This window comes from Anas acuta, chromosome 2 (genome assembly GCF_963932015.1).
Source record: "Anas acuta chromosome 2, bAnaAcu1.1, whole genome shotgun sequence".
Lineage (NCBI taxonomy): Eukaryota > Metazoa > Chordata > Aves > Anseriformes > Anatidae > Anas > Anas acuta.
Genome location: NC_088980.1, coordinates 119,762,087 through 119,777,844, shown reverse-complemented (window position 1 = coordinate 119,777,844; position 15,758 = coordinate 119,762,087). Strand labels below are relative to the sequence as shown.

General features: G+C 37.0%; 1 long non-coding RNA gene across 9 annotated transcripts in view; it reads right to left on the bottom strand.

Moving 5' to 3' along the window:
* Positions 1-15,758, bottom strand: part of LOC137851120 (uncharacterized) — a 119,451-nt gene that overhangs the window by 75,404 nt on the left and 28,289 nt on the right. For 2 of the 9 annotated variants that reach the window (XR_011093010.1, XR_011093012.1), the window contains one exon: positions 8,080-8,185. The exons of the other annotated variants lie outside the window; for them this stretch is intronic. This is a non-coding gene — a long non-coding RNA (uncharacterized lncRNA). The remainder of the gene's footprint in view (positions 1-8,079; positions 8,186-15,758) is intronic. 9 annotated transcript variants of the gene reach the window in all.

The following is a 15,758-nucleotide window of genomic DNA, read 5'->3' as shown; positions in this document are numbered from 1 at the left end:
AAAAAGTGGATAAACTCTTATTAATTCAAACAGAAACAGTGGCTGAATTCTAAAACTTTAAGCCACACTCTCTTCATTTCCAAAAGTCTTACTCATAGTAGCTGCTTTAGGGAAGCAGGGAGTATGCAGTAAGATCTCTAGCCTTTGTAATGTAGATGTTGTCTTTTTAAAGAAGGTGTGATTATATTCTGAATAGGTCAGCCTCGGCATCTGGCATTTCTTCTCTTTTTCCTATGACCTTTTACTAAGTAAGTGGGGGTTTTTGCACTCTTTTTCTGGAACTGCCCATTTGAGACAGTGAATATGAGAAGCACAGTTTGACCATCTCAGAGTTATTGCACTGGGTTATTGCGAGGGCAGAAACCACCTACTGTGGATGGAACTGTTTCTTCCTTAACAGCATGCCTCCAATTCAGGTTTAACTTTACTTTGTCTTCTGTTTGTTCATCCACATTTCTAAAGATTTAAATAAATGTGCAGTCACATTTGTTCATGGAAAGTAACAAATGAATAAAACTGCACTGGACAGATTTGAGTTTCACAATGTATGCTGAAACAGATGTCTTCTTTTGAATGGCACTGTAAAGAATTATTAACATGGACCTTCCCTGGTTATGAAAGAGACAATTAGGAGCTTTAATCCAATATAAAATATTTCAAAAATGTTCTTTTTTATTAGATTTCAGCAGCAAAGAATACCATTAGATAGATCACCAGAGTAATAAGCAAAATGATGCTGGGTTCCACCCCATCTGTGATATTTTAAAACTACACTCTACTGGTGCCAACCTTCAGATTTCCTATGGGAACATTTATAAGAATACAAAACTCAATAGGCAGTACTGATGCTGTATTAAGGATTTGTGGTCATTTTCACTACAGAATAAACATGTGCTATAAAGTGGCATGTAGGATTTTTAATAGTAGAGAAGTGAAGTTTGGCTGAGATGAAGGATTTGATTCTATTCAATACAGCACAGAGCTATAACATTTTCAGAACTTTTTGTGCTGTACTGAGGCAAAGGAGTGACAAACATTTAAAACTTTTATTAATGAACCAGATTTTAACCCATAGAGAAATAGCTTTAAACATGGTTTATAATCTGTTCAATGAATTTGATTGCCTTAACTTGGTCCCTACTGGATACTTTTCCATATTTCAGAAACCACTTTGCTTCCCAAATTTGGCACAACTAGCAATTTAGGGTCAAGAACTGAAATTGTAGGGTGTTGGAGATTGGGTTTATGGACTATTGGAGAAGCTGTGAATAGGAGAATATACAAAGTCTGTCACAGCCATCTGTCCCCACCCAAACAATTTAAGGAACAGAAATACTGATTTGCTCAAAAGGAGCAGGCCTCTGCAGGCTGCCTATAGGGATGCTAGAACTAATTCTGACCTGAGAATCTGCACTCAGATAATTCAGTGTAGAACCATACTGTAGTTGAAGATAATCTCATATAAACAGTATTACTCACTCGTTTTCTCATCAATAGGTCCACCTGCTTTACAGTCAGTTCTTTGTGGACATAACTACAGTTAGAGCCAAGTTTTAAGAGCTGATACTAGGGTTGCAGTTCAAGATTTATATGGAAGTGAAATTCCTCAAAACCATAGGTCTAACTACCAGAAGATTATACTTCATGACTTTTCTCTGGCTCGTCTGGATCACTCAGTATTGTGATACTGATAATGCTACAACTCAGTCTGTGCTGAAGTGCCAAATGTGATGCGATCATGAAAAATCTTCAGTGCTAGGATGAGTATTGTTGATGATGGAAAATATCATGTGAGAAATTTTCTGGCAGAATTGTCTTGCTCATGGAGCTAGGATGGAATTAGAACAAGGTTTGAGAAAGGTTTGATTACAGTCACTCTAATTGACTCCACTGTTACTTCTTGACATCACAGTTACAAACATGGGCTTTAACAGCCTTAGAACCACTCCTAAATGTTTTTCTCTTCTGCTTCTAGCTCCTATCCTTGTCTCTTGGCTCATGAGTACAAGGAGATGCATCTCTTAAATCTCTTGCTTTTTTGAAAGCTGAGTCTAGTAATTATAGACAATTATTATTATTTATTCAAATACATATTATTATTTGAATGCAGGTCCTACGCAATTGCCACTGCCAGTCAGGTTTCATGTTCAGAACAGCAGACATCAAAGACTTTGGTTTACTGATGGATAGATGGGCTGGTACTAGAGCTGCAGTGAGCTTTCAGGAGGCCATAGATGAAAGATCTAATGCTAGGTCTTTGAAAAGTTTGGCTGTAGGCTACAGCCATCAAACAAAATGACTTACATATTAGTTCTTTGTTAAGTTGATTAATTAAATGAGGGTTTGTGACAAAATGGATTGAAGAACCAAGTTTGTATCTGGATTCTTCTAGCAAATCTACAAATATTTCTGAGAATGACTGAGGAAAATCTATTCATACAAATCTGTAATGGGTGGGATTTTCCTAGGTCAAGCTAGGATTTGATTAGGATGCGAAAAAGTTAAAGATCTTGGTTTCCTAGGGCTCTTGTGAGCTCAGAAAGCTGAGCTTAGTAAGAGTGAATGGCTATCCAGGACAGAGCATGTATGCAATTTCTTTTAAAACTGAGATTATGCTGGGGTTCAGAGGGGTGCCAAATAGCTCTGAACTTATTCATGGGATCCTGAAAATACCATATGTTTAAGAGGACAATTCTTACTGACAAATGAAGATCATTAATTTACAGGGAATATAGACCACAAGGCTACACTTTCAGTTAGAACACAGTTGACATCAGGCTTAGTGTTTGGGACACCATATAAAAATATACATACATGTATATTTATGGATAGAAATTGGTGTGAATTATGCAGAAATTTAGTCCTATCAGAAGAAAGTGCTTACAGATAGGTATGAATGATGGTTTTCTTATATTGCTGATAGTGCACCATTCACATAACCACCAAATCTGGCATCACAAATGGCCTAGATTGACCTTATCTAGTCAGAAATGTCCCTTTACTCCGTTCATTTATCTCCTGTGTGCATACATGAAGTAATTCAATGACAGTGATTTCTGTGCCTCTGTGAAATAACAAAACATTAAATCAACTAATTCAGAAAGACAGTCAGACATTGGTTAGATTAGGTCTGCCTTCCCCTCATGACATGATATTAGGTTATAACTTTTCCCCCTTAAAAAAGGTTGTACATCATTAACATTGCAATAAAATTATATAAGGCTAACAAAAGTAATCTACCACCATGCACCAATATGCAGATGTAATAAAAGACAAAATCACTTCTCACAGCTATCTGGCCTGCTAATTATCCCTGAATATGCAAATTTGGCTTGTTTCTTGTTTGAAATCCTGTTTTATATTGGCAAACTTTCTTCTCAATGAACAATAGAAAATGAGTTAGAAGACATCAGTGAAATGTGAAAATGCAGTTGGGGATTGTTTCCATTTCATCTTGAAGTAATTTTAATACTGTTCTCTCTATCCCAAACTCCTTCATGGGCACAGAGTGACGAAAAGCAAGCAGGGAGTGGAAAGGCAGGGAGAGAGCAGTTTATCTTCAATATTTGTCTCAAAGGATACTGCCAGTGTTTAAAAAACCATTTGCTATGTGTGTTGGGCTCCAAAAGCCATTTTCTGTGTACCTAGGACAACTGTAGTTTAAGTCTGCTTGTTGCCACTCTTCTTGTTTTTATTTAGTCTACATCCAGATTTACTGTGTTTCTTCACATGCAAGTAATATGTCTTTCTGCACACTGCAAAAAGTGTAATGTCCTGAGGGTTTGCTACCAGGGTTAAGGTATTTCCCTGGAGTACACCTGGTAAAGCCATCTGGTAGCATTTGTAACAGGGAAGGGCCTAAAGGCCATAGTTAGAACCAGGTTTCTGTTGGGCTCTGTCCCCTGCAGCCTTGCCCAGGCTGCACACAAATGGAGCTAAATTATGCATCTTAAAATCTACTTAAGCATTTGTGCAAAATCTTACAGACCACAAAGAAGGACCAGAGATGGAAGGCCTCCAATACATGAATCTCTGCAGGGTTTGATCTGTGGAAATGATTATCAACTCTTTTGACCCTACCAGGCACCTACCAAAGCTCTCAAATGGACCAGAGCCATGACATCTATTTAAAGCATCTCAAAATTCAGGAGAAGAGAGGGAACTCCAGATTTAGGGAACTGCCATAAAGAGACAATTACAGAAGTTTCCTAAGTTGCTCGGGGTTTCTCTTGAAGAGTCAGTCTGTAGCAGATACAAGAATAGTACCAACATCAGCCTCAGCCTCTCCTTTGCTACATGTAGCTACACGTGCATCATATGTATATGAAACAATGCAAGTTTAGGAACTGTACTTGGTTTGGGCCACTTGTACTTTGTGAAAATTAACTGTATCAGAGAACTGATAGAGAAGTACACCAGTGTTTGCAAGAACACAGAAAATTGGAGGAATAAAAAACAAACCATTGCTCTTCTAAATCTCTAGCAGGACAACATTGTCCCTGAGCATGGGGAATTAAGTGTAGCAATGTGCACAGCTGCACGAAAAGCAAAGTGAGGAACGTAGGAACACACAGAAGACCTTGCAATCTGGTCTAAAAAGACCAGATTTTACTATACCAAGAAGGGCTTATGTTTTTGGTCACAGTATCCAGCAGGAAAGAGTATGCAAGCACTGAGTTGTGGTTTGAAGCTAGGAAGTATGTTGTTGCTTTAAAACAACAAGCTTTCTACAGCCAAAGTGAAACTTGTTAAGTCCCAATTAAAACCAAACACATTCAAAAAGCACTAACATTAGATCAATGTTTTTCTTTTTTCTCCATTTTAAGCCAAATAACAAACAGTATATGGTTTAATTATAGGGAGTATAGCTAGTTTCTGGTCTGTATTTTGCAGTTATTAAACGGTTCTAAAAAAGATATTGATTTATGTTAAATGATAGATGTGGCTACTGATGAAACTGAGACATATCACCCACTAGTGAAGTATTTAAGTATACATTTAAACCTATTCAGATTTCTACCTCAAATCTTCTCTTGAAGAGTGTATTATTCCATGTACTTTACAGCAAAGTTATGGCTCAGTAGATGCAACTTTCAATGTGGGAGAAAGTATTAAAACGTAAAATAAGCTTTAAGAACATCTTTTCCACAGTTGAAGAAAGTATGTATATTGCTTCTTGAAAATTTCTAGAATATATAGGCATGTTTTCTCTTAATCTCCATATCCCTTTGCCTGACACTTGACTCAGAAGGGAGTTGTGGGTGTTCAGCATTCCAGGAAAGAGCAACTGACAGGCTTTTGACTTTTGTTGCAAGAAAACAAAATTGAACGAACTATTTCGAAACACCTGAATGCTTTTAAAGTGTCAATCTGTAGAAAAAGAACATATATTACAGAATGTACATTGTGTTTATTTCAATTCTATGCACACATTTTGCATGACCTTAATAAACCCGTGATTTAGATCTTAGGAATGACCCTCGTTTTCAGAGTCAGGCTTTTTAAATGTTTCAAATCAGATCCAGTAAAGCAAACAAAGCACAAAAGTTATTAAAGGATATAGTTAGTTTTGAACTTATGTTTAAGCACTTTCCTGAATAGTATGAAGCTAAAGACATGCTTGAGGCCTTACTTGAAATAGGACTTATATTGCACAATGCAATCATGGAATCATGGCTAGAGAGCAGAGACCTATAAAAAGAGACAGGCAGATTTCTACATTTTTTTCATGTAGAAATGCGGTGCTTTAGAACCTCTGAACTTTTCATCATGTTTTAGAATCTCAGTGAATTTCACTCATTGAATTCACACATTTTTTCCAAATTCCATGAGATTCATTTCTATGCATATAATTGCATCTCTTTTTTTTTCCGTGTCCATTAGCTATAAAGATCTCAGGCTTTTATGAACTTAAAAAAAATAAAATTAATAAAAAATAAACATAACGCACTGAAAGGAAGGAGAAATACTACATTCCACACGCTTACCTCTGTGAGCTTTATTTCAAACTGAAAGAAAGGGAAAATGAGGATATTATGGAGCACCTATAGTCAGTTGTGTACAACAATTAACAGTGGAGCACAGCCAAAGACAGTCCTCTTCTAAAGCAAGTGTTGGAACCACAGTGCAACAAAGGTGATCACCACCACCACGAACTGTTTTTGAAAAAGAAAAGAGCAAGCAAATTTGCCATGTCAAATGAAGCAGTTCAGTGACACGGGTGAGGGAATCAAAAGGAACAAAAATGCCTTACACTAAGCTGTAGGAAATTATGACTTCTAGTTGCAATCTTAGCTGCTTTCTTCTGAGAAAATATCCAGGATGATACAATGAGATGAATGAATTGCATACTGACCTAAATATTGTGCAGTGTCCCTGACCCACTGGCTTCCCTCCAAGCATAAATCTTTCACACAGATTTTAGATTACATGTCAGTATAAGAACAGTTAAAAAGAAACATTTTTATTTTACAAACAGCTGCTAGGAAAAAAGCCACAAACAAATGTTTTGTAATTAATGATTCATGATGAAGCAGATCTAATGAAACCAACAGCGAATGGAGAGTGAACTGGGACATTTGTGGAAAGGTTTTGGTTGGCTACATAAAACAAAAGACAACATGTTCCCAAATGCAGGAACTCACTGGAGACCATCCCAGATGACTATCCAAGAACTATTGCTATCAAAAGATCAGAATGAAAGCAGTCAGGCACAGCTGGTAGAAATACACAGTAACATTTCTTGAGGATGATTTTTAATTATATTACTATGGTCACAAGAGAGAGGCCCAACTCATGTCCTGATGGAAATTGATTACCCGCTACAAGGTGTCCGTAGGAGAGCCAGTGTTTCCAAAGGACAGTCTGGCTCTAGTCACAGTGGGTTAGAGATGCCCTGTCCTTCTTGTAGTGCAAAAGCCAATCTAATCAGGTGTGAAGCATTTGATGTATGGAAAAATTAACCAGCATCTAGAGAGAAAACCTGGCACAAGATGAAGGAACCTGGCAGATGAGACAATAGACCTGGCAAAAATTACCGGAGTTTCATTCCAGTTTTGTTGAAGGTAATTCTTTTTTTTTGCCTTCTATTCTACATAGCCTTTCTTTTATTTTCATTCTAGGCTGTAAATCCAAATAAGTAAGCTAGCCATGCTGCTGTGTGCCATGACACCAATCTTTAGAAAAGCACAATATAAAACTGATCATTCTTTTTCTCTCAAAACGCTTTGCTTTAAAACATGTTCCTAAAATTAATTTTGCAAGCAGCTTTTACAAAATATAAATAATATGAGTCAAAATATCTGAGAGTATACAAATTACAAAGTAAAAACTAAGTCTCACTTTAATCAATAAGTGGTTTCCCAACCTGATGGAAAATACTATTATTTTCAACAAGGCACTTAGCTAAAATCAGTGTCTTGTGCATTGGAGAACTGTTGATGGAGCCTGGCAGCTATTTCAAGGAATTATCTGTCTAGAAAAAAAAATAATATGTATATGACTTTTGAAAGACTGTATCCAATGTTTTTGTTTAAAACATAGAAAGAACAACAACAACAAAAACCACCAACACCACCACTACCAACAACAAATTGTTGTTGGTACACACTTAATACACGCTTAAGATTTATCAAGCACAGTGTTTCACCCAAAGGCACATTCTCTTAGCTCTTTCTGAAGACTGATCTTTTCTGTCTGTACTTGGATTTCTTCTGCCTTCTTCCTTAAAATCTTTTTGTTTGTTTGCTTGTTTGTTTGCTTGCTTGCTTGTTTTTGTTGTTGTTGATGTTTTGTTTGTTTGTTTTTTCTGCACATACTTTCCTCAGGAAAGAGAAACAAAATTAAGTCTCTCTCCTCCCAAATTTTCTTATACATTACAATTTCCTGCACATGGCCAGAGTTTTGGGAAAGGGTTCCGATTGTTTTATCTACTTTCCCACTTAAAAAATGTAATTATATTTTTTTCTGACTGACTAGTGTCTGTGCCACAGCTCAGACTCACTGAGATTTTCACATAACTTCCAGAATAACAAGACACATTTAGAAAAAAAATCACCATTTCCTCATTGCAAAACTTACCTAGACGAGGGCACTCAAAAACGGTCTATTCAGTTTTCCAAACACACAATTGAACATCCACACTGTAAACCAGCTTGATTTGTATCCATGTATTTTCCTCCTAGAACTGTGTGGTAACGTGTGTTAGTAAGTAACATTTTTAGCAGGATTGTTAGAGCTTCACTAGCATCATTTTTCACACTCTGCTATAGAAGAAGCTGATGTCCTTTCTACAAAAGCAATAATATCAACTTCAAACTTAATTTGCTCAGGTACTGCTATCACAGAAAGAAAATTGTGTTGTACTGTATTGATCCAGCAGTGGCAGTAATTACAGCAGCTGGAGCAGCTGCTCCTACAGGTGGTAGATGTGCATCCACACACACATCATCAACTTCTATTACAGAGGAAATGTGGTGGCATATTTAAGTATATATATTGAGGATGTGCAGTATTTTGAAGTGGCTTGCTTGTCACTGGGGATAAATGTACACCACTATCACTGGACACTTTTCACTTAAGAATGTCAAGGCATGGATCTAGCATGGGGCAACAGTGCACAGTAACAGATATACCTGCAGTAGACAAAAGATGTGGGACAGATGGGTGAACATTCCAGTAGTGACCCTCTACAATGAGCATGGCTCTTATACAAACTGAACACTGAGAAAGCTGACTATATTTCAATCTCTGCAGTTTCTCTGTTCATAAACTGGTGAAAAGTTGAGGCAGAACAATTAACAATGTGCTGATATCACAACATAATTTTGACTAATAAGCAGTAATAAGCAATGCTTTTGAAAGTGCTGTGAGATGATTTTAATGAAGTTGTGTGAAGAACTGGCTCTGATCCTCTAGCATACTGGCACGTGGGTACACAAGGATATGTGTATCTACTTACAAGCTGGGGACTTCTGACATGTGGAAGCAAACTCTTCCAAATTACTATAAGGCAGTGGTTAACAAATTCTATACTGGCAAACAAGCTATCAGTATTGAAGTAACAGAGGTTTGAAGACAACTGATGATGTGATTTAATCATCAATGCTTAATTTAGCTCACTTTCTCCTTATTTTTTATATTAAAAAAAAAAAAAAAAGCAAACTTCTCTTTGCTGGGGCAGATGACATATTCAAAGACAGGAAACAAGAACTGCTAAGTACATTTCCTTTACTGAGCTCTACAGTGATGGGCATTGAGATCTGTTCTAAGGGGCAAAATGATGCAATGCATTTGGTATGCATTGTCATTAGATTGCTTGTGTGCTTGCAAAGATTTGAAGAATGTATACATTTAAATGTATACGTTTTCACTAACATTAAGAAATTCTTCTTCTGCTTCTTCCTGTCCTGATTATGATACATTGATCTGTGGTCTGAACTTCATACAAGTCACAGAAAATTTTCCTGAATCTTTTATTTCTTTCTGCCTGAACCACTATTTCCTTGCATCATTGGCTGATACAGAATGTCCTACCAAAAGTATATTAATTTCTTCCACAGAAATAAAGAAAATTCCCCTTTAAGTTTATCTTGACAAAGGAAGACATCAATACTTTTTATTTCTTTCGTGTGCCTCTATTTCATCCTTCTACAGCAACCTTCTCAAATATCAGCCTACAAAGAAGTGTGGTAGATGCAATTCACTTAAAAGAGAATGGGACCCACCCCATTGACAGGTGGTGGGGCAGGAGTGTCAGGACAATGAGTCTGAGTTTTTTACACTGGTTAAATTGATTTAGCTATTTCAGCCTTGCAATGCTTCATGAAGTGTTAAATAAGCTGGAGAACCCTGATCAGATCAGGCAGCAGTTTTCAAGGCCTTTGATAAGAAACTATATAGATATAGTGTAAATGAATGACTGAGAAAGTTAGACAGCTAGAGGACCAGCTGTAGGGAATCTGAAACAATCTCAGAAACTACCTATAATTTTAACCTATAGGAAAATCTTGAGATTTGATTATGAGAAGCAACGACATTTTGCAGTGAAAATAAATACGATATAAAACCAGCATATGGGGCTTTTGAACAATAATGCCTTCCTTCTCTTGCCCGTGCTCCATATTCTGGACAATGTCATGAAATACAGTTATTGCAATACCAACAGAAAGTGCAGAGGCTCTGAAGGGACTTTTTCACTTGATACTGCCACTGGGATTTGTGAGTCAACCCCTCATCCCACCTGCACAAGCAAACCCAAATTCCAAGCACACATAAACTCAATTTTAAGGAGCTTATGCCTGACAGGTACAATCCAAGGAAGATTCCAAGAGAAGCAAGGAGGGAAGCCATAACTGAATAAACCTTTCTTTCTTTCAAATTTGGATTTCAAATACATTTCTTTAACCTATATTTCATTGCTTATGAGGTGGTTTTTTTTTTTTTTTTTTTTTTTTTTTTTTTTTTTTTTTTTTTTCTTGCATCATGTTTTCTACTCTTTTTTTCTCCTAACTCTGGATGGGAATCTGTAGTATGCCTTAACAAAATACAGTAAAATTACACCATGCATAAGGTTGGTATGAAAGTGGTTTAAAACTCTTTGCACACCTACAGCAGTACTAAATTAACAAAATTTTGTAATAAATTACATTTTATAATTGACAACTATCCTAAGTTTAGTAACAATACAATAACACAGATACATTTATAATTGCATCCATACAAAGATCACCTAGTGTTAGGCACCTACTGAATAGTGAAGCTCCTGAACAAAGAAAGTAGGCTGGTATTATTACTTTTTTTTTTTTTTTATGAAAGAAGTCAAAAGAAGAGAATGCAAAGGTGTACTTTTTGTTTGTTTTTACATTTAAAAATATGTCTTTTTTTCCATGGAATAAATTTCTGGGTGGAAGCTCTTGGCATTTGAAATCTCACTTTCAGAAATACTGGAAGAAATTTAAGTAAAATGAAATTGTAACTCCATGAAGGTCTAAGTGTGCCAGCCTGTACAAATTCAAGCTGAGGACAGCTACATCCTTGATGTAGAGGGTTGCTGAATAATACAACCACTCCCCATTGCTAGGATGGGTGTTGTGTACAGCTGTGTGGGCAGGACATGGAGAGAGGAAGAAGGTTGTAGTGTTACCCTTGATAATTTTTCACCTGGACTGTTTGGATCGTAAGATGTCCCCTGTGCATATTACGTTTGGTCTTTTCGTAAGACAGCTGCAGTTCCTTCAGACACTTGCAGAGCCACAAAAGAGATATGAAGTAACTCAGAACCCCCATCTTCATCATGCTCCTGCAACAAGGATACACTGGGGTGGGCCAAACAGGGTCATACAGCCCCATAGAGCTGAGGAATTATGTGTATGGAAACTTGGGCTTATACTGAGTTTATGTTCTCTACTCTCCTGCTGTGTGAGCACTAGAGTGATGTTTAAGGACTGCTTCATGGGTATTGTGTTGTCATGGCTGGAGTCAAGGTATGCAGCACTCATCTGTTCGAAGAAACAACAGGGGAGAAATCTCTAGTGGATGAAGGCATGAAGCCCTTGTGAGAGTTTCTTTTGACTTTTCCTAGGGGTTTTAGAACTGATAAATCAAGCTTAATTGGAATTTAAAGACATTATGTGGTAGGAAAGACCAATTTGAAACTGAATCAAAAAGCACAAAACAAGTCATTTATAGGAAGTATTTCAAAACATTTACATATCTTTAAATATTTTCTATAAAATCCCTCAGCTCCTTAGATCATTATTTATAGAGTTCATAAATAATAGTGTAATGCATATTTTAAAAATATGAAAAGTATTCTTCCATGGAGTTGCAGAAGATAATCTACTTTTAAATCCACAACATTTCTAGAATTAATCAAATGTTACACAATGTCCTTTAGTTTAATTGCATGAACAAACATAAAGGCAAAAAGACAAAACAAATTATCTTTTATCCATTATCTTTTTCTTCATCAACATCATGGCAGCTGTGGGCAAAAAGATCATACGAGGCTAAAGGGAGCCTGATTTCCTTCATCCTTAACAGTTTTTCTCTTCCCATATATAAACTATATTTTAAACTCCTGTAAACAAATAACTTAGTAATAATACTTTTTGTTTTTTAAAGACAGGTAGACAATTTCTAACAAATAGTCTAAACACAGAAAACTATTCTGTAAACTCAAAAATAGCCACACTAATAAAGTGCAATCATCATCTACAACTTACATCAGACTTGAGCTGACAAAGCTGACTTTCAAAAGGCTTAAACACTTATTACAACCTAGATGTGATACCGACAAAAAAGTAAATAAATAAATAAATAAATACCATCTCCACTGTGGATTATTTTATAAATTCTGTCAGTCCACTATGTATTGTATGTTCTTCACAGATTATGACTGATCCATGACAGTCCTGAGACAGGCCATTGCAGTTGCAGTATTATGGCTTTAAATGTAATATCGGACATCACCATGAGAAAAGAATACCCCCAGGAGTCGAGGACAGAAGGTAATACAGTGGCTCTTTCAGTGGTGTGGGAGACATGGCAAACTGCTGCATAGCTGAACAGTTCCCCTTTGTTCTCTCTTCAGCTATGGATCTGATTTCTCTGAATTGGCCTTATTATAATAAATATAGATGCACAACATGATTATTTATGGGAAGAAAACAGACAAAAGGGGTTGAGTTGCTGGTACCTAAAACCTCATTTTCTGAGCTTCTCCCCTTGAGGCCCTTTTCATTTGTTGCACCATTGTATTCTCATTGTTGCTCAATGATACAAGCCTAAGCTGTTCATCAATTTACCCACTCCCCCAATCTCTCTTTTTCTCTCATGTGTGTTTCCTCTCTCTTCCCATGTTAATAGTTCCCCTGAAATCCTATCACTTTGCTGGAGGATTGATGTAAGTCTCCAGCAATTAACATAATTACAAGCCTGATTATCTTCTAATTGCATTATGAGTATTTGGTTATTCACTACACAAATTAGAGAAAATTAAAGAGGAGCAAGATCCTGTGGTGTGGGCGGTATGCTTTCTAAACTGTTATGAGCATCTGAATGCTGTGAGATAACAAGAAGGTGAAGACGTTTTATTTTCCTATTGGTTCACAGTTGTTCTTGTCACTGTGCAATTTTTTTTCTTCTTTCAACCGTGTTTCATTTCACTGAAAGATATGGCACTGCTTTCTTTGTTCACACAAGTTGACTGATAACATACAGTACACTAAAATAAATGCTATATTTTCTATATAGATTTGATAGAGTAAAAAGACAGATAGAAATTTGAACAAAAGGCACCTAGAGGATAAAAGTCAATACTACCTAGAAACATCAATAATTCAAATACATAATTAAGGGATATAATTTGTGGGGATAGAGAAACATAACTGTAAACAAACATGGAGAATTACAAGTCCTTGTCTGTCTCCTTCTAGCACTTCTGAGGTTACTGCATTATTACTTAAATAAACAGGGGTATGTTTATACACTGAGTTTAAACTTATTTTAGTTTAAACTAGAGGGCAGTTTTAAACCTAAATAACACTTTGATGGGGCATAATTAATGTAGGACAGGAGTTACTTGACCAGCAGCAATGCCAGTCATAAAAGAAATGTTTGAAGTACATAGAATGGAAATTTGTTAAAAGAAAAACATGTAACTGGATACATTTGAAAACTGTATTTTTAAAGGGAAATATAGTTTGCACAAAACATGGACAGAAAAGGGTATGATAGGGAAAGTGAGCAAGTGAGACTTGTAGTTTTTTTAAGGTACTCAGTACCTGTATTATGAGCCATATCCCACCAGTGTTTTTTGCAGAAGACTTTTTCATCTTGTCAAAATGTTTTTAATAGAAATTAACCTGTCAACACTCAAATTTAATGTCCCTGAATGAATTTGCAGGATACAGCTATGGTCTAATATCAGCAAATATAACTGGCTTCTGTAGCAGGGGACCTCTAGTCTTCTCTTGGTCTCAGGGCTTTCAGTTAGGCTACTGGTGCCCAGCCACAAGGGAATAAATTTATGACATTTACTGATTTCAAAGGGGTCAGCAAACAGCCTTTGGTTGAGAATTTTGCCTTCTGACCTAGGAACTGGTTGAAGTAGAATTCAAATGTGTGACCTAAGGCTTTACAGCTGTAAAGCATCCACTGTGGAAAACCATTTCCTTTCACTCCTTGTACCTGCCTGGTGCATTCACCAGGTTCATTTATAGACTTAGGAGCTAGTAACAAAGTAGAAGCAAGGATCCTAAATAGGGTCACAATACTTCAAGAAGGTCTCATCTAAATACTTACTTTGTGGGTGAGGTGTACACTCTAAATGTCCCAATGGCAACCATTGGAACAGGCTCTAAACTGAAATTTCAGTGATAATACTAAACTATATTAATCCTTTTGTCTGCTCTTTTTAAGACCTTATCCCTGCATTAGCACCCTGGTCCTAATTGTAAAGGAGATTGCAAGATCACAATGAGTTTTTTACTTACCTCTTATCTTAGAGCAAAGTAAATTTCAATCTGTTGGTACAATTTGAGTTCTCTGACTTTGTCTCCCATTCAGGACCATAATTCATAATTTAAGAAACACACAACTTGCCATTACAGAGGACCCAAGAGAGAACCATTATTTTATGCAAATAAGGTGCATCAATGCACCTGGATTTTACAGGCAGCAGAGGGCATTCCAATGCCTCCTGCTGGGCAAGATTAGACACTGCAGACTAAAGTAAAACATCATTCAGTCAAGCGACTGTTCAATGCAGAATTCAACTGGCCTTATTACTACATGCATGTTGGAAAGCTTCCCTTAAAACAAAATGAGATCTGCCTACTCCCCTAACTTCTCAACTCAGAGCTCCTTAGGACTGCCCTTTTTCCACATGCAGGGAATAGAATCATGGAATAGTTTGGGTTGGAAGGGTTCTTCAAGATCATCTAGTTCAACCCCCCTGCCATGGGCAGGGATGCCACCCACTAGATCAAGTTGCTCAAAGCCCCATCCAACTAACAGCCCCACATCGTTCTTGTGCTGGGGGCCCTGGACCTGGATGCAGCACTCCAGGTGGGGCCTCATGAAGGCAGAGAAGAGGGGCACATTCACCTCCCTTGACCTGCTGGTCACTCCTCTGTTGATGCAGCCTAGGATGCCGTTGGCCTTCTGGGCTGCAATCACACTTTGAAGGCTCATGTTGAGCTTTTAATCAACCAAGTCCGTCTCCTCAGAGCTGCTCTTCCTCCAGTCGTCACTCAGCCTGTATTTTTGCTTGGGATTGCCCCAACCCAAGCTCAGCACCTTGCACTTACACTTACTGAACTTCATTAGGTTCACATGGGCCCACTTCCCAACCTTGTCCAGGTCCCTTTGGATGGTATCCTTTCTTTCTGTTGTATCTGCTGCACCACTCAGCTTGGTGTTGTCTGCAAAATTGCTGAGGGTGCACTCAATCCCAATGTTTGTGTCACTGATAAAGATATTAATCATAGGAAAAAAAAAAAAAAAAAGGCATAAAAGCATGTCTTGCTCCAATAGTTCTCAAGGTCCATCAGTCCTGGGACTCAATTTCTTCTGAACATTTACTGATGAAAGAGGTTGGCCATTATAAATAAATAGACAATTAATAAATAAATACCAAAATCAATATAATTCAAGCTTAAAAGAGAAAGGTGAGAACAATCTTAATTATGTATCTTCCTGGCATAGCCATAAGAAAAATCCCTCATCAACAGAAGAATTTTCTTAAACAAAACTGA